The sequence below is a fragment of the Erithacus rubecula genome (genome assembly GCF_903797595.1).
Source record: "Erithacus rubecula genome assembly, chromosome: 5".
Lineage (NCBI taxonomy): Eukaryota > Metazoa > Chordata > Aves > Passeriformes > Muscicapidae > Erithacus > Erithacus rubecula.
In genome coordinates, this window is record NC_136687.1 from 54593967 (window position 1) to 54616796 (window position 22830).

The 22830-nt window shown below is 43.6% G+C and overlaps 1 protein-coding gene across 13 annotated transcripts in view; it reads left to right on the plus strand.

Annotated features, from left to right (window-relative positions):
* Positions 1-22830, plus strand: part of ARHGAP24 (Rho GTPase activating protein 24) — a 234974-nt gene that overhangs the window by 155102 nt on the left and 57042 nt on the right. Inside the window, exon 1 of one of the 13 annotated variants that reach the window (XM_079306508.1) lies at positions 10456-10805. The exons of 8 other annotated variants lie outside the window; for them this stretch is intronic. The gene's annotated coding sequence lies outside the window, so the exon portion shown is untranslated. Of the gene's footprint in view, positions 1-10455; positions 10810-10950; positions 10988-11068; positions 11515-22830 lie in introns of those variants that run through there. 4 more of the 13 variants (XM_079306520.1, XM_079306509.1, XM_079306507.1 and 1 more) reach the window with 4 other exon arrangements.

Below are 22830 nucleotides of genomic sequence, written 5' to 3' on the forward strand. Positions count from 1 at the left end.
TTTGTCCTCGGCACTCTTGATGTCACCAAAATGGGGATTATGATACCTGCATTCCCTTGTACAGGACTTGCCTTGAATGGCCAAGCTGTTCTCCAAATACATTTTTCCTGTCTTAACTCATAAAATGTGAATTTTCAAGGGAATCCTGAACAGATAAGACAAAAGAAAATCTGGAGGAAGGCCTATTTCAAATTAAGGCATGTTTTCCATCATTAAAGGTTTTTCCCCTGAAATCTTAGAAAAGGCTGCCTATAATCATATGGTATTTTCTCAAAGCAGATGACTTTCACCAAGAAACTTGGCTTATGCCTTCCTGTAGAGCAGCCAAAGGAGAGGTAATATTTACCAGATTTGACATGAGAGATCACTAGGAATGTAAATAGAGTAGTCCTCCAAAAGACACTAAAGCCAGAGCAATCATCCTGCAGCTTTGACAAATTTGCTAACATCTGTTCTGGTGCCATTTCTGCTGTACAGACCTGCCATTAACCATGGAGATGAAAAGGCTTTAATTAAATGAGCAGATTGACATGTTAAACTTTGATAGCATCGTGCCATCTGGGTGGGTTATATTTGCAATTCTCCCTGCATCTTCTTAGATTTAGGGGATGTTTCAGCACTGCCCATTATTTTTGGGAAGGTACACTGACCCTAGAGCTTTGGGGTTCCTAAGGCAAGCTGTCAGGCTTTAAGTATGTATACCAAGATGTATATTGCAGCATCTCACTTCTGAGCTGCACATTTTTGTTTTAAAATTTTAATTTTGCAGTTAGGTCTGGTTTTACTAACACATCACTACCTAGTGCTGGCTACACCTGCTACTGTAGATTTCAGATAATACAAGGAGCATAAAAATTACTTATTTATCATAACTATACTTAAGTACTAGATAGGCTGGGCTACAGATTAATAAATCTTTAAGATGTGCCTTAAAACCCCCACACTGTTCATATATTCATTCCCTGCTGGCAGTGTGTTTCTGGGTTCATACAAAGTAGTCAGTTCAAGAGAAGATTGCTCTTAATTAAGGTGGAAATTAATAAGTAAAATTTTGCAGTGCTTTGGATGCCTAATGTGCTGAGTGTATTCAACTTACACTGTAGTATTTGTCATCCCTTCAACTTGTAATAGATTGGAGCAGGGTGTTTAATATGATGAGATGCTGTTATAAATAAAAGGCTTTTATAGCTTCAGAGAAAATCTTTATACAGCTTAATTGTGTAGACAGGTTCAATTCCCAGGAAGGCCAAGAGGGAAATCAGTTGATAATTTTAATCCAGAATCAATTTTCTTTAAGCTTTTGAAACGTGCTCATCCAAGTTTTTCATGCAGCAGTTGGTTTCTGCTGAAGTAGCAGGTGGAGTTGGCTGGTGTGTTACTTCAAATGGGCTTCCCTTTATACAAAACTGAATGTCTGGTGAGCAGATGAACCTGTTTGAGTTCAGGTAAATACTTACCTGTCTGCCAGTACTTCATCTCTGAGTGAGATAATCTTTCTGCTGCAACCTATGAGCCAATGCTGAAAGCACTGTTGCTAAAGGCTGCCTTTCTGCCTTTTCAGATGCAGGATGCTGTCTCCAATATTTCATGTACCTAAAGGAAAGAATTTGTCAGGACTTGAAGAGGTTTTAATGTCTGAACAGCTGCATGGGAGGCTGGATAAATTCTAATGGTTTGGGTAGAGTGCAGGAAACAGCTTCTGACTCTCTCCTGATAATGACACTTGAAAAAATCTATAACTTGGTACTTCAGTTTTTTTGTATCTGGTTTCTTCAAAGCTCAAGATGCAAGGTTCTCTTTGACCAGCTAGGCCATCTGTTATCCAAGAGGCAACAAGCTTCTTGACAGATAACCATGACTTGCACTGTATTTCATCTCTGTGTAATCACTGTTTGAAGGAAAGGTTCAGCTATGACAGGTGTGCTTGTAAATGCTGGTGATGTCAGATTGTAGCTCACTGAGTGTGGGGAAGGACATCAGGGGTTTGTAAGTTCTGTTAGTCTGGCTGTAATACCATGCCTGTGTACACATTTTGTCTGGATAGGCTTTGAAGAGAAATCAATATAGGCATCAAATGAAGGAGTTGTGCTACCAGACGTAGATATAAAGCCAAGGAACAGGGAGAAGGATACACAAAATGGGATATTTATTCTTCTGATAGTGAATGCACATCTGCTGTTTGAAACATGCTGCATTTGTAGTATTAATGAGAAATTAATGAGAAGAGAACTTTTGAAGTCCTCTTCCTCCACTTGAAGTTATTTAAAGGATTTTTGCAGGACATCACATACCCTGTGCATCACACTGTGTTTGAATGTTGCCCTAGAACTGTGCTTGTTGGAAACATTTTGATTATTTATCCTTCAGTAAATAACACTGGCTGCTTCCAAATGTTACTGAACAGTTGTGACTCCAGGTGTGGTAGTGTGTGGCATATAGATGTATATAGAATACCTGAACCAAGGCTTGTGGATTGTCTGTGTGCCTGTGTTTCACTTGGGGAGAATGGTCCTGCTTTACAGAGCCAGGATTGATTTGGCTTAGTTCCTCCAAGTTCCCAACATGCTTGTAATTGACACAGATGCATTTAGGATGTAGCATGCTTCAGGGTGTTTAATTTCTTAGTGCTCCCTAAGGATGGTATGTTTGTGAAGGGAAAACCAACTGTGCTTTATCTCCTTTGAAAAATGTGCAATTGTAGGAGGTAGAAGAAAAGGTCATCTGACCAGTGTAAGACCATGGAACTATATTGGATTGGTTTAGGGATGGTGATTGCAGTCTAAATAGTCAAATTCTTGCTTTCCAGAGGACAAGACAAAACTGCATCTTGTGTTCCTGGCCACAGGCATCAGGGCTGCAGTGAACCTGCTGCACAGGTCAGGGGAGCATGGCATGGGGCAATGCTCTAATGAGCCCTGTCAAAGTAAAAAGCTCATAAACATCACTGGAGCAGTGAATCTATCCCCATGCCTCTCTTTGGGTGTAAAACAGACCCTTCATGAAGGGCTGGCAGCAAGCCTAGATGTTTTCTGAGGGCTCTGCTCTCAGCACATTTTGATCCTGCCCTTTGGAAGATATACTCATGACTTGTTTCTTCTCTAGCCTGGACTGACCAAGAAATTAGGGCTTTTTTAGTAGCTGCCAAAAGTTGTTCAGTGAGTGTGACAGCTCAGCTCCAACAGCCAGCAAAAATGGGCTGCTCAGGTAGGAGGCTGTTAGGAGTGGTAGATTCCAGGATTCCCCAGGGATGCCCACTCCATACTGCTGCTGAGCAAGCCAAATTGGAAATAAGCTCGTGGCTATACCCTGCTGCCACTCAGAATGGAGGTGTCTGCTGAGGACATCTCTACCCTGGGCAAAGCAAATATGTAATTTATTTTTAGCCTTGCTAGTGATGGAGTGAGTAGTGGCAACAAACAGGAAACAAATACACTCCATTTCTGTTCCTGGAGCTGCCTCTCAGGTCATACTTTACTGTTGCCCCATTACATATTCAGCTCTTTGGTCCCCAGCACAGGAGCAGGTCCAGAGAAAGGATATCACTCTGAGCTGTCTGGTCTTGTGAAAGGTGTCTCTGCCCATGGCAGGGGAATTGGAACTGGATGATCTTTGAGGTCCCTTCCAAACTGTTCTATGATACATTCATTTTGCTATTTGTGAAAGGGGATAGAGATACTTATTTACTTAGTGCAGCCTAGAGGAATAATCTGTTTAAGTAACTGCCTTCTCAAATATATTTTATTAGCATTAGCCATAGGAGAAACTATTCTCTTGTCTTGGTCCCTCCAAGGGTGTTTTCCCTTGACCCTCTCTCAGAGTTAGAGCAATGCAAAGCACAGAAACTTACCTTTACCTTCCAACTTGCTACTGAGTTTGTATTTTTGGAATAATATACTGATCTTAGCTGCCAAGTAGTAGCTGATGTGCCTCTCTGTGTGTGAGTTGTGAAATGGTGGTGCACAGCTAATTCTTGCCCTGTCCTTGCTATCCTCTCCCAGGACCTTTGGAATAGGCATAAGCTTATGGAAAGGAACAGTGATGTCTTGACAGAGCCCAAGTTACACAGGATGAGACAGGTCTCTGATGGAATTGATACTGTAACCTAGGAAAACTACTGGAGTCCATATATGTGATTTGTGTATTGATATTCTATAAATTAGCTGTGAGTCAGTTTTTTTGTAGGGTCTTTGAAGGTCTTACAGATGATATATAAAGACAAAGCCTCTTTTCTTGAGCTGGATATCAGAGGTGTTACTGATTACAGCCATTTTTATTGTGATGCTTCTCCAGCAGCCATGAGAGTCAAGCCAGATTCTCATTTCACTGGAGCTGATTTACGGGTGTCAGGCTATGGCAAGTTTCAGTCATCTCAAACTAAGGCTCTGTTTGAACTGATGACCCAGGAGGGAACAGCTTTAAAGAGCTGAATTCATAACTGATCTTGCAGATGAACTGTACCATCCTGGTGCACATGTCACTGAGCTGTTGGAAAAATTGCTGGAAACAAACTCAGAGGATAGGCTGTTTCTCGAGGGATAAGAGTTTGAGAAGTTTTGTTTGCCATGTAAGTGCAAATAATGTGCTTTTCTGGCTCACAGGGGGGATTGTTTTCCATGGTCAAACCTCAAAACCATAATCACCTTCAGAACCTTTGCTTATTTTTTGACTTCCTATCTGGATTTGAAATAACAAGATGTTGCTGTCACCAGCATTTCACTGTGATCCAGAGGGAGACACAGGTCCCGTGTGCTCTCCTTGATTGGAAGTTGACATGATTGTGTAATAAGTCTTGAATCCACATCTGAGCTTTCTGAATTCCGTGTTTAATTAATAAATTTTTATTTACTCCTTCTTTTTGTAAACCAAGGAAATAACAGCTGGTGTTTGCTTATGTCAAGTAGACAGATGCATCACACAAACACCATACTTTTCCAGCATCAAAACTGAAAGGGAGTTAATATCTCAAGGCCATTTTGTGCATGCATCTGTGTTTATGAACCTGTTCATTCCAAATGTAACAACCAGATATAAGGGGAAGATAGAAAAGATGTTGTCCTTATGGATTGCAGTTTCATAGTAATTTTTTTTTTTCCTAATGTTTCTCCTATCTCCCATTCCCCTTAGGAGTAAGTTCTTTGAAAAATATCACATTTTGGCAGTTTTTTCTTGTGACCTAGCTCTTGGAGAGGGTTTCTCTAAGCTGCAAGGCATAACAGCAGCCAAGAATGTAATTGGGCAAGTTAAATAGTGTGCAGCTGAGAGCCCTTTGCATGGTACAGCTGACAGAAGCTTCCATGAGAAGATCTCAGCATGATATTCAGAGTTATTTGGGCATCCCTGAGGACTGCATGAATATAACCAATTCAAAGCTCAAATACACAAACATATGGAGAAAGACTAATTTCTTACATATCAGCTGAACTGTATTTGGACTGCAGTGAAGTTGGAAGGAAGTGGAGGAAAGCACTCTGGATGATTTATTCTTGTGCTGGAATATTCAAAACCAGATGCTGCATCTTTCTCTCAGAGGAAATAATTTCTCTTTGTTATTATGGTTGTGTTTGACTGACTTCTCACCTGTCCATGAAATGTGTACAGCAGTTTTATCCAGCACAGTAACTGAAAGGACAGTTCAGCTTCTCCTCAGAATGTCTAGTAATGCCTACCACTGCAATGCTGCCTTCAGTAATGCTGAGGGATAAGCTGACAGCTTTGCTTTCAGCAGAGATTATTTTATTGACAGCAGGACACTTGCTGATAAAGTGGAGGGCAGATCCATATCTGGACATCCTCGCATTTTCTAGTGCTTTTAACAAAGAACCCCAAGTGTTCTTGTCATACTGAATTCCCTAGAGCAGATGCGGATTTATGGGTGCTTCAAAGACTCCCCTCATAGTCTTCTGCAAGTACCTACACTGCATAGCTGTCTTCCTCTGTACCTCCTTCTTTAATATATTTGTGGTCATATTGTTAAACACATGCCAGAAGACACAAGGGATATGCTCAACAGCTAAATTTACATAAGCATATGATACTTAATTCACATTTTTGGGTGTTACTCCCATTTTGCATGGGTGTAGCCCAGCTGGCACCTCTGAAAACATTCCTGCCATAATGTACTAAAGAGTGAAGAGGAGGCTGAAATCCCACTTAAGCAGACACTGTGAAGAAAATGATTTTGTTCTGAAGTCACATAAGTATTAAAAATTATCCCACAGTGCAAAGTTGCAGTCTCTCCAGGAATAAGTAAGAATCTTTTCAGTGGGATGTGAAGCACATACTTTAAGTGGCAGATCCCAAACCCTAGAGGCAGAGCAGAAATCACCAAGCGGTTGGTTTCGTCAGTTAAGAAATTTAATTTACTGCTGGTGGTGGTACTTGGGAAGAAAGTAAAATGTCTGGCAAAACAGCTTCCCTCACATCAGCCAGCTGGCACAAAAGGGAAACTTGTTTGGATTCAGGGAGCTGCAGTCAGAACCATGACATTTGCAGGCTGCAAAGTTGCTGTGTTTCCCATCTTGCCGTCCCTCCCCTTGTTCCCTGCCCACCTACACACACAGCTGCTCCCTGCCCAGGCGGCCCTGGTGTCCACCAGTGTCCAAAAATGTGAGGAACGCAGCCCCAGAGTGCTGTGGCCATGCTGCACCAGCCACTGAACACGTGCTGTTTACAAATACTGCTCTAAATATTCCCTGCTGCCACGGAGAACAGAAGTGTGAGGCAACTGGAGGAGATTTCTTGCCTTGTTTGTGAACTGCAGGAAAGGCAGGAGGCTGTTTCTAGTATAATTTTTACTAGGAGCAGTGACTTATCTAGGCAGTGATCACTTGTATTCAGACTCTGCTCCTCTGAGCCCTGGGGAGAGCAAGTGAACCCAGGGACTCTCCAGGCTTGTGGCACAACTTCTTCCTGAGTTTCTTCAGTGTACTCCCAAGCCCAGCTGATTCACTTAGGTACAGCAACAGAGAGGATTAAGGCTCAACCTGATTTGTAATAAGGAATCCTACAGCACAAAGCATTGGAATTTGCTCTCAAACAGTTAAAAAACAACTGCTGTTTTCCAGGGCATCGTTCTTGCTCATGTGCTTTTGACTAAAATATGCAGAGTCTTACAGGTTGGCTTCCAACCAAATCCATCTTGTAGTCTCTCCCACCACTCTATGGGACCACCACACTCTGATTTAGGTGGATGTTCAGAAGGAATTTTCTCAGGAGGACAGAGAGGTTTGACCTCAGCAGTTCAAATGAAAAATGGTGCATACTTGCTGTGATGTGGTTCAGTTGTCTGCAGGGCCTTGGCAGTAGCAATCTCATTGCAAGTCCAGTAGTGAACTCTAAATCTTGGCAGCTGTGGTCCAGTATTTCCACTCGTCTTTCCATGCGTGGTGTCGGCCAACATCTGACTCTTTGGAGAGTGGCTGGCTGTTGAATACTTACATCACTGGCTCACTGTTAAACAGGAGAGGTGAATTAGTCACCAACAACACTGAAAAGTTCTTAACACTCTCTTCTCCTCCTTCTCACCAGCACTTCTGGGTCTTAGGCTTTGGGAACAGCAATCCAGATTGGTGCAAACACAAACCCACTGCTGTTGGGGGAGGAAGAATCGGTGTGTGAACTATTTCAGGAGTTTCATCCCATGGAACAATGGGCCTTGACAAATACCCATTTGAGAATTGGTGTTGAGAGTGCTGGATGGTCTCATTGTAAATCTGCTCTCCCTAATCTTTGAGAAGCCATGGAGATCAGGGGACATCAGAGAAAGCTACAAAAGAAGGCTAAACTCACCTGGGTCTACAAGAAGGGTTTAAGAGAGGATCCAGGAGATTACAGGCCCATCAGTGATACTTCAATTCCTGTGAAAATTACCAAAGGAATCCTCCTAGGAGTTATCACAAGATACATGAAGCAGGGGATTGGAAAAGCCAGGATGTATTCACAAATTTGTGCTTGACAGAGCTGATCACCTTCTGTGGCAAAGGAACTGCTCAGCTCAAGTGGAGTGGGTGGTGGACACAGTTTATGTGGATTTCTGCAGGGATTTCCATATTGTTTCCCACAGCCTCCTCCTGGACACACAGACACATCATGGTCTAGGAAAGTGGTCCTGGCAGTGGGTGTGGAGCTGGCTGTCAGGAAGCACCAGGAGGTGCTGGCAAGCAGCTCCTCTTCAGGCTGGTGACCTGTCACAGGTGGGGTCCAACAGGGATCAATATTGGGCCCAGAAATGTGTAATATCCTTACAAGTGATCTGTGTGATGGGACCAAGTGCACCCTGGTAGGGTTATCATTATCCAGTTCTACTCACTGCTTGTCAGGCCACACCTGGAATACTGTGTTCAGTTTTGGTCCCCACAATACAACATATATAGACAAGCTGGAAAGGGTCCAGGGAAGGGCTGCAAACATGATCCAAAGACTGGGAAGGCTGCCATATGAGGAAAGGCTGAGAGAGCTGGGTTTGTTCAGCACTGAGAAAAGAAGGCTTAAGGGAGGCCTTGTATTTTTCAGTATTTAAAGGGTGCCTACAGAGATGGAGACTCTTTTTTACAAGGAGTTGCATGGAAAAGGTGAGGCTAATGGTCACATGTTACTCCTGGGGAGATTCCAGTTTCTGTGATCATTCCATGAACTCACTGGAGGAGAAGCAGCTGCAGAAAGCAGGCTGCTCAGACCTGGGGGACGGGTGATGTCTGTAGCTCTCTCATTGCCCTTCTAACTGGGTAGGATTGGGAATTATTCAGAAAAACAATGTTGAGTGTGATACTTGCTCAACATGACTGCAAGAGGCTGCAACCCAGGGCTGTGTTCATTTTAACAGCAGTGTTCCCATGGATTTTGGTAGGGAAGGAGCTGCTTTGTAACATAGGAATATGATGTATTAGGAGGGGAATATTTCTCTCCTATGGTGACTTCACTGGGTGCAGCTGGTCCTCAGAAGTGTTTTGAAGTAGTTTCTCATTAGGATCAACTCATGGGAAGTAACAGATGGTGAAGTGAGACTAAATTAGTGAGAACGTTGTGCTCTGTTAATGCTCTTTCTCTCTATAAATAATAGCTGGGGAGTGGAGCAGGCATGAGGACACTGTTATGCTTGTGGCTACCTCTCTGCTACGTAGATGTTATATGATGCCTTCCAGCATGTTTGGTCAGCACTAGAAAGGAGTAGAAGGAACTTGCCAGCACTTTCACGAGGGCAAAAATACTGCAATTCTGCTACAGAACAAATAAAATCTATTAAATGCTTAAAGGCATGTGAGGTGAAACCAGTGTGGGAGACGATTTTACATTAACCAACAGTCTTTTCAACTTCTTCCTATGAAAGTGAAGCAAACCCCAGCATCTCTCCTCTGATATTCCCAGTAAGTCTCTAACTTTTTAGTATTTACTTCTATCCTAAAATCTTCTCTTTAAATATATGTATCTTAATATGACTTAACTTGCCGTGGTTCAGACATCCTGGCTTGTTGCCAGCTACACTTCACAGCTGGAGCAACTGCCAGGAGAATCACTGTGGCTTTACCAGCCTTTTAGAATGCCACAAGTGGCTGCCCCCGGCCATCACCTGCCCCTTCCCATTTCTTTGTGTGCCACAGTGAGAGGCTGGCATCCACAGACTGGAAGTTTTACATTCAAATCTGCATCTGGCATCCCAGCTCAGATATTGGCAGCAGCTCTGGCATCTTTGTCTTGAATGACATCTTGTGCAACTTTGGTCTTCAGTGATTTTTTTTTCAGGATCCAACAACAAAAAGCTTTGCAAAAATAATTCCTCCTGAGAATATTTTCTGGATTTATCAGCCTGTGCTGTAAACTTTCCTCATGTGCCATTCTGTAGACTTTTTTTCAGACCTTATTCAGTGCCCTGCAGGATGTATGCTTCTGTTAGTAATCCTCTTGAGGTGTTAGCCAGGATAAAATTCTGCTGTTTCCCATGCTAGTCCTGACTCCACAGTGGAAGCAGGTTGCTTATACTATTACAAACCAACACAAACCGAACAGTGTGAAACTTTGATTTGCAGGGGGGCATACGGATCTCCGAACAGCTCAGAGACTAAGGAGATACACTTCCTCCAGGGATCTTTTATCATAAAAGCAGCTTAAGTGACTCACTCTTTCCCGAGGATATTCTTGAAACAACCCCACTCAGCTCGTCTTTTAGTGGTCAGACAGAAGATTTATTTTGTGCTGTCTTTCAAAAAAAAAAAAAAAAAAAGAAAAAAAGAGAGAAAAAAAAATCTTTTGAAAAAAAGTCAGTGACTGTATGTCCAAGATGATCTAGGCTGTATTAGAGGTCTGTACAGCTCTCTAATGCACGGGCTGACTGGCACTATCTTCACTCAAGCAAGTGCTCCAGTGAAAAATCCAGTGCTATTTTTAGTTCCCTTACAACAAACGGGTTGATGGTACGGCCTGGGGAGCCGTGACACCGGGATCGTGCGGGTCTGCTGAGCGGGCAGGGCGGCGGGCGGGCTGCGCCGGGGACTCGGGCCGATGCACACAGCACCAGGTATTTGAAATCGTCTGCTGAGCCCTGCTCTGCCCACCAAGTGAAGCTGCTGGCCGGAGTCAGGGCATGAAAGCGTTAGCTGGCTGCCTCTATCTGCTCCTGCCCTTAAAGATTTCATTCCATAAATTCCTGTCCTGACCGTCAGCTTTTAAGTCGTCTCCTCTGGTTTCCTAGCCTTTTCTGGGATTTTGCAGGATCTTTAGGCAAGTTAGGGAATGGCAGTAGCGGCGGAGAGCTAAGTTTTCCGAGCGGAAGGCGTCGCGCTGCGGTGGGAGCCCCGCCGGGCAGTGCCTGGGTGAGTAGCCGGCAGCAAGCGGGAGCCGCGGCGGGCAGAGGACGCGGCCGTGCCCGAGTGCCCGCCGCTCCCGCAGCCCGTGCCGGGGCTCCGGGGCTGCTCTGGGCGCGGTGGTCGCCATTCCCGGGCGGTGCAGTCACGGCGGGCAGGGCGCGGCTGCCCGGGCTCGGCCGCCGTGCCAGGTGAGCGGGGCGGCTCCGCAGGGACGGGGTGAGCCCCGCGTCCCGCCCGGCTGCGAGCGCTGTGCTGTCACAGCCTGCCCTGCAGCGAGGGTCCCGGCCTGCTGGGGACACCGGAGCGGCGGCGGGGCTCGGCAGGGACAGCTGTGCGTGTGTGAAGTGCCGCGGGGAGCGGGGCAGCGCTTTGCTGTCTCGCACCCCTTTGTTTCAACTCGGCTGTTCCTTGCTTCGGAGCGAGCCCTGATGCAGTTTAACTGCATTGCTGTGTTTTAAAATAACTGCATGAGTTTCACCCTTAATGATACCATTATCTTAAAATAGCACCATGAGCTGCCTCCCTTGAGTTAACTTGGTCGAAAAAACAAGGAAGGGGAACTGCTGAATTCCCACGAACTTTTTGTTGAGAGATCCTGCTAGGCTTTGAGCATGCTGGGCTCCGTGTACTAGCAATGTCTATTACTGAGCTATTCTCTGCTCCTGGGGTCACGTTCTCTGCCCTAGCTGTGCTTAAGGTGCATTTGAAAACACAGGTGAAGTGGCACTTCCATATTGTTTTTTTTTTTATGGGTTTTTAATGTACCCCTGCTAGATCTGTGTATTTGTGTATTAACAGTGCAGGTGGTGCAAGCAGAGTGTGTAGCATGTGTAGTATGTCTTGGCTTACTTTTGTATTTACTGAGTTATATAATTGGCTGCTAATCAGTCATGCTCATGTGAGATGAAATAGTTAATGTTTTGGTGCTTTTCTAAAAAAAAAAGTAATTAAAGATTAAAATTTAAATACCTTGTTTTGTTCTCACTGGTTCTGGCCAATCCAGATTTTTATCCTCCAGAAATAGTCTTCATCACTAGTTGCCAGTTTCAGCACTAGTTACTAAAACAAAGGCTAGTAGAATGAAAAGTCAATTACTCCATGGCTTGAATCCAGGAAACTGAGTCTGCATGGAGTAGAACTTGTTCTACTTTCAGAGTAATTAAGATGAATTAGTTGGTTTTTCTTCTGGGAAAAAGTAGAGGTGGATGAGATTTTATTAAAACTTCAGTGACAAGTGTTTTAGTGTTAGGGCACTTTTCTGGGACATGCTGTACACATCAGTGTAGATGAAAGCTCAGTGTTTGCTTATGGTGATCAAATGCACAAATTTTACCAAACTGCTGGAAAGGCTGATTGGTAAAGGTGAAAGGTGTTGTGTCTTCCCATCTCTTTGTCCTGTTATCCCGAGTGTTTCAAGGCCAAGGTACCACACAGTGCACTTCTGGGATTACTCACTGGCTTGCTGTAGTGTGTTTGCACAGAGGATACCTGTGCACAGTGCAGTCCTGCTGCCTCCTAGGTGAGCAGTGCAGTTCGTGTCTGGATGTGCTGGAATCAGCCTGGCACAGGGGACACTGTGTGACTGATTTTGGTTCTCTGGTTCCTCTGTGTTGGGAAGAGACATAGCCCCCAAAAGACAAACTCCATTTCCTCAGGGGTACTGCTGTTCTTCTCAGCTGCCTACAGATGCTGTCCACTGCCCTGCTCGAGGAGCTCAGAGCAGCAGCAGTTCACTTGGTGTTTGGTAGTGCAAATATGAGAGGTAAGGGGAGGGGAGTTTCAGTGCTCCTGAGAGCTGTTAAGAAGTGAGTATGTGTTTACACAACTTTGGGATATAAAACCCCTCTTTTCTCTTCCCTCACACCCTTAAGCCTTTTAATTAGGTCAGTGGGTGAGATGCTGTGCTGTGGGTCAGGCATCACCCTGAGCACAGGAGAAGGTGGCCCTGCAGGGTGTGTTGCAGCACCCTGATGCTGGACCTCCTCATGGATATTGTAGAGCTCCCTTCCTCTGCTCTGCAGCATGGCCTGCTGCTGCCTCTGGGCTTCTCTTTCCTAAATGGGGTTACACTTGTACTTCAGTGTCTGTGCAGGTCCTGAGACAGGTCAGAAATCCCATTTGAAGGAGGTGAAGTATCCTTCTGGCTTTATTGTACCAGTTGGGAAGTGATGGATTGCACATAAACTCTGTACCTGATATCTCTTGCAGGCCATAAATCCAAGCAATGCAGCCCAAAAGCAAACTGTAAACTCCAGACTGGCATTGTCATTTAAATGTCCATTTAGAGGAATACTGGTTTCTGAGCTATGGCTAAAGATGAGCAGGTGTCAGATTCATTCTCAGGTCCTCTAAATGCAGTGCAATAAATCACACTTATCTGTTTTAAAACAGCTTTCTGGGGTTTTTTTTATTTTTTTCCCCTCATCTTTGTTAGCTAATTTAAGTAGAAGTGGCTTATAAATTAAACATAATTTTCTAATGAATCCAGCTCATCCTTCTTAAGCCAAGTCTGATACAAAAGGAAACTCATTTTAATCATTAAATGAAGTCATTGACTTTTTTGTCTGTGAATGTCAGATGGTAGCAGATTACTGAAGTACTTAACCTGAACATTATCCACAGATTGCAGCTCTCTCTTCTTCCAGGATATAGTTACAAAACGTGCTAATACCATGCATGTAAAAAGTTGCAAGTTCTTAGTGTTCACTCCTACTGGCAGAGGAGCAATTAGAACCTTCTCTTGGCAACAGATTTTGTGAATAATGCAGATTCCTTCATTTAATTATGAAAGTAGGTGTCAGACTTTCAAAATGACCAGGCACACATTGGGATCATTTAGGTTGCCAGAAGAGCTGGTCTGCGTGTGATGCCTCTGAAGTCTTCCCCCTTTCCAGATATGCAGCTAGATCCTAGACCAGTACACTTTTCAGCCTATCTGGCAGCAGGGTAAAGAGGAAACCTTGTACACAAAACCAAAAGAATCCAGTTTCTATGGATGAGAAAGGTGTCAGAGAATACCTGAACCAACATTTTACATTTAGCCATGAATAAAAACCAGGCAGCTAGAAGCAGCAAATAATGTTTGTGAAAAATAAGGATTATATATTTAGAGATGGGATAAGCTAGAATAGAAGTAGAACAGATTTTTTTTTTTCTATTTGGAAAGGACCTATAAATGCCCATTCAGTCCTACTGCCTGTCCACTTCACTTGACCAAAAGTTAAAACTTGTTATTAAGGCCATTGTCCAAAGGCATCAGTCTTGGGACAACACCCAGATGTCTGGGAAACCTGTTCTAGTGTATAACATCCTCTCAGTAAAGAAATGCTTCCTAATGTCCAGTCTAAATGTTCCACTGCAGTTTGGAACCGTTCTCATGCAGGAAAATACAGGTAATAGTCATCTGCCTATGTGCTAAGAGTGTTTCCTGAAAATGTGTGGAAGAGCTAACAACATCCAGCAGTTGTTATAGCTTGTTTGCTGTCTGCTTTAGGCTTTATTTGGTTTCCTTTATTCTCCCCCTGGGATGTCTCTATTACAAATGTGTTGGATTTGTAATGAGGAAGCACTAGGTTTCTAATACTAAGTGAACAAACCCCAAAATGTTTCCTCTAACAGTAAAAATTCACCATGCTGTGTGGATTTTTAAACTTCAGCCAATTAGGAGGCCAATGTATGGTGGTTTGTTACCAGAGGAAAGAGAGAGTATATTTTGGCACCATTTGTTCATGTCCTCCCCTGGCCTACCATTGAGGTCTTCATTTCAGTATAAAGGAGGGTTAGTGGCTTAGGACATCTGTTACTGCATGCTACTAACATGGAAACTAATAAAATGAGAGGTTGAAGGTGTAAAATACAGGGCCAGAATGACTTAAAATATGGGAGAGATGGCTGTACAATGGGAGCTTGCAATAAATGGTCAAAGACAAAATGGAGAAATCTATCCTTATTAAAAGTGGTGTGTGTAATTTATTTATTTAGGCACTCAGAGTCAGGAGAGTTGTGGCTGCATCAATGAGAAATGTGTTCTAAGGAAATACTTTTTGTATTTAATTTGAGGAGGTTTGAAAGTAGAATTCATTTTTGTGGAATTAGATTATGCCCTGGTTGTTATATTTCACCCTTCTACATCATCATGTCTTTCTTAGTTCCACAAATAGCTTTTTCAGCTTGGTTGCCACTGGCAAAAGCCTGTAAGTAGGATTTTTTGGACACATGTGAGTGAATCAGAAATACTGTGGTTGGAAGTTTTGCAGTCATTAGAAGGAGGTGCTGGAGCAGTAGAAGGTCACTTGGCCAGATTTAAGCAAACTTGAAGTTTTGGTTGGTTTTTTGGTTTTTTTTTTTTGGTTTTTTTTTTAAGAAACAGCATGATAATGGTGAGGAGCTGGTGCCAACAAGCAGCCTCAGTGCTGAATCACAGTATCATCTGCCTTTCTGCAGCTGATGGAAGCTGTACCTCTCATTCTCTTCCTTCAGAAATCAGGGTGCATACCTTACCCAGATCACACTATCATCACACTGTGATCACTATTACTGGCAGGAATCAGTCTTGGGCCACAACCACATTTAAGTACTGACATCCTGAGGGGAACAAATGAACATGGGCTCTTTTTTCTGCCTCCAGAAGATGGGAGGATAGACTGGGAAAGGCAGATCTCATTTTGTCTTTCCCCTGGGGTACCCTGATGCATGGCAGACACTGTGTTGGATGGATAGGACACTGCCTAAGAGCAGAAGAAGCTAATGGAAGCAGCAGAGCAGTAGAAAGAATATACTGAGGTCCTTCACCAAAGAAATTCTTACCTTAAGCAGTCCTTGTCTGGTCCAAAAAGGGTGTGAAGCCACTGGTGGGATTTACCTGCTTTATAAAGGGCTTTGAATACCCTGAACAGTGTGATGTTCATCAGGCAAAACAGGAAGGGCATCAGCCTTACAAAACCTGCCCTAACACCCAGAGGCTCACACATGGAACAGAGAGCACTGTTAGGGGACAGAAAAAAATGCTGTGAGGATTTGGGACAGAGAAGATGGCAAATTGCATAAACTCTTCGTAACCCTAAGGACACTTAAGTGAACAGTCAAAAACATTTTTTGGGCCAGCTTTCCAGCAGGAGTACAAGTGCCCAGGCTCTTCTGGGAGGGTTATCCTCACCTGCCAGCCCTCTCTCTCTCAAGATGGTCAGGTTGTGCTCCTGACTGGATTTGAATCCTTCTGCTTAGCAGGATTGCAAGGCAGCAGTGGGTGCTTGTGAAATGGCGCAGTCACTGCTGTCTAATTATTACATCAAGGCCTCTGAGGTATTTGCCCTGATCCGTGACTTGACTTGTGATGCTGGCTGGCAGCTGGCAAGTTGCTAAGTCGGGGCATGGGATCCTGCTTTAGTGTGAAATCCCTGGGGGGCAAAATCTGCAGCTAACCCAGTGGAGAGGCAGCAGCCTGTCCCCTGCCCTTGCACACACCCCCTGCCCTGTCTGCCTCTTGTTTGCTCCCCTGCAGCTCGGGAGATCCTGTCCTTCAACCCTGGAGGAACCCAGGCACTGAAAGGAGCTGATTTCTGCTTTTAACACCAAAACTGAAAGGAGGCTTTTACTTACAGATAGCAATAAGCAGTAGTGAGAGACATCTCTGCTTATGTAGGCCCTCACTCTGTCTTTTTAAAACAGATAATAAAACAACTTTTATTGTTAGTGGTTCCTAACAGTTATCAGTGATTGCAAATCACCTTATTTATCTATTTAGATTCCTTCCAGTTCACTGAGTAGCATGTGAAATTGCTGCCTTTCTGATGAGTGTTCTGAGTAAAATCTCAGTTAAAGTACGGGACAGCCTGTTGTAGTTATTTAAATTACAACATTTTTTTTTTCAAACGGGATACTTACTTGACACACTTCACTTCAGGTATGACCTTTTGTCTCTACTGGTACATTTTTTTAAGTTTATGATGCACTTCACATTCCTATAAAGCCTTTCACTGGGTGCTCTTAGAGTCTTTACAAGATATAATTAAGTAAAATACTTTGTCTCCCCTGTGAGGTCAGTAAATATTCTTAATTGCTTTTTGCAGAAAGGGGGAAATACGGTAGAGGAATTTTTAAGGAATTCACCAGTGCTGGGTGAAAGCTACTGAAGAGGCAGTAAGAGGCTGTGATTCCTGAACCCTCTTTGGTGTGCATCATTTCTCTTTCTTACATAAGCATAGGAACCATGTAACCCAGTAGAGTGAGGCAACATGTAGGTCAGGTTTCTTTTGTCAGTATATCTTCTGCTTCTTGACCTGCAAGTTGCTGAAAGCAAAAAAAGCCTATGGATGAGGGAGCCTTTTCAAAACTGGTTAAAAAAGCAACAAGCAACCCCCAAAAGCCTCAGTCCCCTCTAAGGAGCTATTTTTAGAAAGCTAAATCAGAGAGGAGTCCCCTGGGGGGGTCTGTACACAGAGTTTCTGTCTGACTGCCTTGAGATAGCTTCAAGTTTTAATGCACTTGTCAGTCTGTCGCCTTTTGTGCCTGGTGAAAACAAACCAGACTGAGCTGTCAGGGGGGACAGACCCTTCTTCAAGGCTGCTGGTGCCAGGCCCAGTCACTGGAGGTTTTGGGAAGAGGGAATGTACAGTGTTAAGATGAACTTTCAGTCCCATTTTGATCAAAAGATGATGTTTATTTTGTCCTGAGTTAAAGGAGAAACAGATTTCCCTGTGTTGTTGTTGACTGCTTCATCAGAAAAGGGGCAGCACATGGAACTTTCAGCAGAGATTACCATATGTACTGATAACAGTATAAATGTCATGCCTAGTTTTAAGGACCACCCAGGAAGGAAGCTTAACAGGGCATCATTGTCCTTTCACAGCTGTGCAAAAACTTGTGTCTGTCCCTTCAACCATGCTCCACACCACGTGGAAATTCTTTTTTACACTTGAGTACTTGGTGCTTTAATTTTCCTGAAAGTACAATGGCTCTAATGACAAGGTTGGAAGGACTTTGAGGCTTTATTCTGCATTTGAACATCCTGAATGCAGAGGCAAGAGGGGACAGCACAAACTGTTCTGTTAAGAGGAAGGGGAATGAGGTGCTGGAACCAATGTCAGAGCAGCAGTGCAGAGGTGCCAGGGGGAGCCAGTCCTTGCTGCTGGTGCTCTGAAACACTTCACTGGGAGCTGAAGCACTACTGGCTTTGTACAAAGCAGGCTCTTGACTGTGAAAGTTGCAGAGAAGCCAGGAGCAGCTGGGACAAGGAAGACCTTCATTTCCTGAAGCCTTTGGCAGTGGTTTTACCATTTTCTTTTACCCAGCACATGTTAAATAGGTATAGTAGTAAATGCAGCTGTGCAACAACAGCAAATTGGATGAGCTGATTTAGGTGAAATGAAAATTGATGAGTTAACTCTAGATTATTATTGCTTTGATGTTTGCAGCTCCTATATTTTTTTCCTAAAAAATAGATCACCTTTTTTCTGCAGAGACACTAGAAAGTAGGCTTTGGCACAACTCATTGTTATTTCAGTCCAACAGATCAGGAGTAAAGGCATATCCCTGTCATGACAGCAAAGCTGCTTCATCCCAAGAAAGCCTCCTTAAAGCAGGGAAGGTTGGAGGCACTAGACATTCTGTGGCCTTGACCTGTGCTGGCACAGGATGGTTGTTGAAACAGCAGTTATCACTTAGAATTGTTTGGAATTCTTGCCTAGAGACTTCTAACAGAATTACCACCTGATAATTCTGTGTTATAGTGAAGAACTGTGATAGGTCATAGGGTGAGTTAATATAATCTAAAGCAAGTGCAGGTGCTGGTGACACTCATTTAAACCCACAGGAAACTAGGGACAGAATGAAGAGGGGCAGACCCACCATCTGCTGTGTAAATACTGGGAAGCACTTTATTAGCAAGCAGACTGTCCCAGTCAGCCAGCTGAACTGAAGGAGGCTGGAGTGTGTCACCTATGGCATGGGAAGAGACTGCAAGGTGGAGCTTTCAGCCCTTTATTTCACAGGACATAGGTTTGGTAGGTGGTGTTCTGTGAAGGAAATTGGTGTGGTGATTTTGCATTGAGGACACTCTGCCTTATCTCCTGTGGTTATTGCTGTTAAATTTGGAATGTAAGAGTGGTTTAGTTGTTGAAATGAAACTTACACAGCTGAAGTGGCTTGCTGTATAACTCTGTGCATCCATGGCTATCTGATAATGCAGCAAAGCCAAACGAGGCCCTGCTGCAACCATGCATTGGGAGCTCCTGCTTTGCCAAACCTATTTGAAATCAGTGTTAGCAAACTACATGCCTTAGTGCTTGTCAGCCAATTCCAGGTACTGAATATTTTGAAAGTACCAGAAACTTTGAAATTTCCCTTATTGTGCCAGCAAGAAGTTGGTAATACAGGCAAGGGACCTTAGTGTGAGAATTCTTCCAGCTAAGGAAAGCTTGGGATTTATTTGGGGTGGGAAAGCCCTACAAATCCTCCTGCTGCGTATCCCTTTTTCCTGTAGTCTGCCTGTGTTGTGTCTGCTGTATTGCAGATGGAACTCAATGTTTCTCTTGCATCTTATTATGAACTAGTGAAAGTTCATAAACAGCCAGAACCAGGCTGAAGACATAGTGGACCTGACCTTTATTTTTGATGGCCTGTCTTCAGAGCTCATGGTTAGTATTACCAGTGGTGGAGTATCTACATAAGGATAAGAGTAATTCCTTTTTTCCTTTTGCTGTAACTAATTATGACTAAAGCCATCATTTTACAGCCAAAGACAGATCAGGAAGTGCTTCTTGGCCCTAAGCAGGCAGGATGCAGGACTGTATAGCTGATTAATAATTGGATCTGGAAGAGGAAATGCTGAGATGTCTCTCTTCAAAGTTTTCTTTGGTGCTTTGTTAGCTTCCAGTTTGGGGAAAACTGACAGGTTTAAGGATAAAAATGTAGCTTTAGTCTAGAAAATGTAATTTACTGAATAACACCCTGTTGTTGGTAGGTACCTGAACATTTTCAGCACCGAGATCCAAGCATTGCAAAACCAGATGACAGGCACTTTCTTTTTGTGTAGTCTGCAGGATTGACCTCAGTGTTACAATAACAAAATCATTGCCCGCTGTCCATCCCTTCTGTTACACACCCCTGTGTGTTTTCTAGCTATTTCATCTACTTCTGCAGCTACCAGCTCATTGAAGTATTGGATCAGTATTTTGGCTAACTCTGAGTGCATTGCATATATTCAGAGCACTCAAAATAGTCTCCTAGTGCAGCTGAAACAACGCTGTGATCTGAATTGCATAACTAAAGTGAAATAATCCCTTTAGATTAATTGCTTGGCACTTAATATCCAAAGAAGATGGTGATTGTGTACTCAAGTGCTATAAAATGAGTATATCTAAACCTGTATACCACTGTGGAATTAAGCAGTTTGCCATCCCCTCTTGCAAGCCACTTTCACTTCTGACAAATCGAAGCTGCCATTTGTAAAGTGGGATTGAAAACAGCCTCAGACAGCAGCCCCAAAGAAGGGCTGGTGTCCCATGGCTGGCAGCCCCATCCCACTCCCCTGCCCATTTCCAGGGCACGGGGCTGTGTGGAGCAGCTTCTGCTGCTGCAGGCACGAGAGGCATTAACCAGAAATGGCCCTTCCGCGTGGAAACCGCTGTGGCAGCGTAATCTTTGTCCAGGGCTGCTCAGGCAGCACTCTGAGCTGCCCTGGTGGGAATAAAACATACATTGGAGCAAGGCTGGAGAGCTGCACGGATATGCTCTGTTGGTAGCTGAAGGTGGGGCTGAACTGGGACAAACCAGGGTGTTCACACTGTCCTGGAGACCTGGAAAAGAGGTTGGAAAGGAGCAGCAGCAGTGAGGAGCAGAGGTACTGCATGTGCTCTTGGGCTTTGCACTGGGCAAGTGAAACCAGCAGCAGCAGTTAAAGGGACTTTGTGTTCGTGGTGAGGTGGAAAGGTCTCTTTTTCAAAAGTTTATACTGCAAATTTTCTCAGCATAAATATCACCAGATTAAGTTTGTTGTGTTTTGTTTTGTTGTATTTTGTTTTGTTTGTTGTGTTCATTTCGAATGGGTTTGCCAGCACGTGGTCTGTAGTCTTACAAAGATCTGCAGCATATGCTGGAATCTCTTTCTGAAAAACTGGGTCTGCTGAAACTTACCTGTAATGTGGAAATTTCAACTTTGGTTAGTTCCTTGGAGTGAGCATGTGGGACCTGTGGCTATAATCCACCACCAGCTGAAGGGCAGAGCAGTGCTTCCTGATGAGAAATTTCCACTGTGTCTGCACTAGAAAAGCCTGTACATGTCATCATGTGCTATGAATTAATTCCCACTGCTCCTGACAGAAGAGAGGCCTTGTTCTGGAGTTTGGATTTTTTTAGGTAGCAGAAATAGAAATGATTTTTCTTTCTTGGAGAGAATTGTTTCAGTAAGTCCTACAAGAAGGCAGGATTATTTATGGGCATGTTTTGGTTTTTTTTTTCCCCGTGAAAAATGAATCAAAAGGTTAAGGAAATATCCTCTCAACTTCCCCAACATAAGATCAGATTAGAATAAATCAAGAATATGTTAGATTTTTCTGTATCCGTGCTCTCTAGCTGTTACAGATCACAGTGGCATAGAAGTGTGGTAGTTTGGAAAGTTGTCAGCAAACAGGAAAATTAATGTAACTGTCATACTTCAAACAAAATACCAGCTTCTTTTGTCAGAGACTTCAGAAAAGTCACTGCTTTTTAAATGTAGACCTGCTATGAGACAGATTTTAATGCAGCAGAAACAGAAATGCTCAGATTTAGAAATGGATGAAGTGAAAAAGAATTAGAGGGTAAACTGTTCTTGCAAATAGACAGGAAATAATATACTGAAGTGTGATAGTGTTCCAGGATATTCTCATACACAGCTTTGAGGAGAAAGCTGGTAATGTAACTCAAGAAAGAAATTGGGATTTATTGTGATTGTCTCTGAGACAGTTTTCAGATGACCTGAAGGTTTATTTGTGGCACCTTTTCTTTCCAGTGCTATAGTTCAGCTGTCAACCTTTTTACCTGAATAGAGTGGTTGGTGAGATGGGAGCTGTTAGAGAGGAGGATGGGACAATAACCTGGAAGGAAATGGCTGTGTCTGTATCAGCTCTGTACCTGCCTCTACCAAATGTCAGGACAGTTGCCCAAAAGCATAGCTGCAGAGGTTTGGGAACAGGTAAAAGTGGCAGAGTAAGTTGTAGGGCTGGTATTTTGTACCATTTCAGCAAAATTTACAAGTCTCTTGCCAGATGGAATTAGAGCTGCTGTACTCATTCAGTGTTTGGTGGTAACTTGTTAGATCTGGACAGAAAATACTCTTTGCTTTGCTAATTAAATTCTCTATTTTTTCCATCCCAATTTTCAGTCTTCCTTCTGCTGCTGTTGGTATTACACTGGTATTCCATCCTCATTGCTACTGCTGAGTTGGAAGGAACTGACTCCCCCAGTTTGTTCAGCCAGCCATGCTCATGAAGGACTTTGCTTCTATCCCAGGTGCTGAGGAAGGCAGTTCTGTTCTGGGTCAGCTCAGCACAGTAGTCTGCAGGGGGACTTGTCCTTGGTAACTCCTTTGGTGTCTCATGCTTGGGTTGCCTCATTTGCAGGGGCTTGGCTTGTAGAGAGAGGGCAGTGCCACCTCACTGCTGCCCTTGCACAGTGGGAACTCTGCCATGGGATCTGGATCAGCAGGGGCCAGTCCCTCTGGAGAAAGCAGGATCCCAAGGGGTGTAAAAGTCATGCAAGCACTGATAGCCTCAATGCTTGTCTTCCTGTTGTTCTTCTGTGTTGTATAGGGTGATGTAGTTCAGTTGCAAGATTTAGCTCACCAGTCCTGCTAGGAGCTAGAATAATTTCCCAAGGATAATCTAAAGGATGGGATCTAAAAAATATTCTATTTTCAGGCTCAATTTAAGTGCTTCTGGTATTGGAGGCAAAAAATGTCTTGCTTTGCTCTGGTGCTCACAAAAATGTGTTTTCTCTTTCTTTTTATCAGGCCTTTCAACCCTTAGCATTCTATAAACCACATGTCCACCAAATC